The sequence below is a fragment of the Taudactylus pleione genome, unplaced genomic scaffold (genome assembly GCF_031769625.1).
Source record: "Taudactylus pleione unplaced genomic scaffold, aTauple2 ptg000021l, whole genome shotgun sequence".
In the NCBI taxonomy this organism is placed as follows: Eukaryota; Metazoa; Chordata; class Amphibia; order Anura; family Myobatrachidae; genus Taudactylus; species Taudactylus pleione.
Window position 1 is genome coordinate 8,351,520 of NW_028284423.1, and position 2,611 is coordinate 8,354,130.

Genomic DNA, 2,611 nt, shown 5'->3' on the forward strand with positions numbered 1-2,611 from the left:
GTGGCCGCCCAGTTTCTGAGCGACCGCTTGCATCCTCCGACTGCCTCTGAATGAGGCCCATAGTGCCCCTGATTCACATTACACCATAAAGTAGTGTCGCTTATTTATGTTACGACACACAGTAGTGCCCCTTTTACACAATGCCCACAGTAGTGACCATTTTACACAATGCCCACAGTAGTGACTCTTTTACACAATGCCCACAGTAGTGACCCTTTTACGCAATGCCCACAGTAGTAATGCCCCTTATACAATACCCACAGCAGTAGTGCCACTTATACAATGCCCCCAGCAGTGGTGTCCCTTACACAATGGCCTCAGTAGTGGTGCCCCCTATGCAGTCCCCTTAGTAGTAGGGCCCCCTATGCAGTGTCCCCCATTAGCAGGCCCCCATTAGTAGTATGCCCCCCATTAGCAGGCTCCCAGTAGTAGTATGCCCCCTTTAGCAGGCCCCCCAGTAGTAGTATGCCCCCCAGTAATGCCCCCTTACACACACACACACACACACACATAAAAAAAAAAACTTACCTGAATCCCCGCTCCCGCCACCGTCCGTTCTGCTCTGCTGTATAACGCGCGGAGGGAGCCGGAAGATAGAGCTCATGAGTGAGCTCCAACCGGCTCCCTCCGTGCAGCAGCCAATGAGAGTCTGTGTGACTCTCATTGGCTGCTATTACAAACACACAGCTGCCGCTGGCGGCTGTGTGTTTGATCTGTGTAGGGCAGACCGCTACACACAGCGGTCTGCTCTACACTAGAGGAGCCCTGACGTCGGATTCTCTCGCGAGAATCCGACATCAGGAGGCTGCGGCTTGGTCTCGAACGGGGATCCGACTCAGGCAGGGAACACCCGAACAGCGTTCGGGTGGACTCGGATCCCCAATGTTCGGAGCGGTTCGGATTCCACAGAATCCGAACCGCTCATCTCTAGTTATAACGCCGTTATAGGGGCATGCATAATTAAGGCAGTGCGGCGGCATATGCAGCCATACTGTAAGTAGTACACATGAAGCGGCCAAATTCCTGCGGCAGGTCAGGTCAACCACTATTATGCTAATGTGTCCGATGGTTCTCGATGTTACCGATGTTTACGCTATCTTGCGTACTGATCAGGCTGTGAGTAAAGGGAGATGGGCTGCTTAATATGGGGCTGGGCGTCTGCATCTTGTGCTGCGGTCTCCGTGCGTATGCATTGATTAGCATATTCTCGCAGCGGATGGGTGCGTGCGTCTGCTAGCGTGTGCGTTCCTTGCTGAATCAGGCCCACAGAGAGTACTAAGTCGTTTCTCTCTCTTTTTTCCCTATTACATGGATATGACGTACTCGGTGTGAAATGTTCCTAGGGATGAAATGGAATAAAAGATTAATTGAAGTGCTTGTTTATGTATAGTTCGATATGAGCATATTACACTTATGTACTTTTCCAGAATGGTGTGCACTGTTTTGTTTTGCTTCTTCCTTTTTATGTATGGAGGACTTACAATGGAACTGATCCACTAAAGAGAACATGCACCAACGTTCACATCATAAATATTAAACTGATAAAAAGCTAACTATATTCTCCTATTATGTGAGCATGTACACTTATATTTTCACATACTATGGGTCTTATTCAGAGTTGGACACAAATGTAATCGGAAAATGCAGCTGCAGCACCATCCCTCTTCTGATGCAGATCTCCTGGCCTCTGCAGTGTGATTACACAAGACATCCTGAGTAACCTAAATGTTACTCAAATGTCCGATGGTCATGCAACGTGATACGATGGTGCATCTCTGGGCGCAGCAGGGGATCACAGAAGCCAGCAGGAGGCATCTATTTACACAAGACACCTCTTGCGGCTATTCCATATTGTAGCACAGCAGCTGTGTACAAAGACACAGGTGCTGTGCTACAGCGCACATCTCTGAATTAGGTCAGTGTCCCTTAGACCTAGGGAGTGTTACTTTTACATGAGAAGTGAGTGGTCAACAGTATTAAATGCACCATACTGGTATATGAGAATTCACTAAGGGCTCTATTTATTAACATTATTTTTACTAAAATAAAGTGAAAAGGGGTGTTTTCACATCCTTTTCACATTATTTTAGTATCACCTAATTTTACTGAAGGGCATTTGGAGTAGAATTCGTAAAATTGTACTCCAAACCCTAATTATCACATATATTTAGTAAGCAGATCTCATTTCCATAATTGTAATGGAAAATGTGATCTGGCCAAAGTTACTAAAAATATATTGATAATAAATTCCGGGGGATGCCCTGTGATAATAACAGTACCTGAATATGGCGTTACCCAGGGTTTCTCACGGTTCCCCGACTCCTGCTATGCTCTAATGCTCTAACAGGCAGAGCAGAGTTGGGAGCCGGGTCCCAGTGATCAGCTGTGTGATCAAAATAGACCACAAGCTGATCAGTGCAAAAAAAAAAAAGTAAAAAAATGTATCACTTACCCTCCCCTGCAAGGGATTTTTAATAAATGTTAATATTAAATATTATGCTTAAAATAAAAGTAGTCCCGATTGCATATTTTATAACCAATGACAATGGTCTGCTATCGCACAAAAGGACACAGGAAATATAGAATGGGGATGTGCAGAGTGGTAAAATGG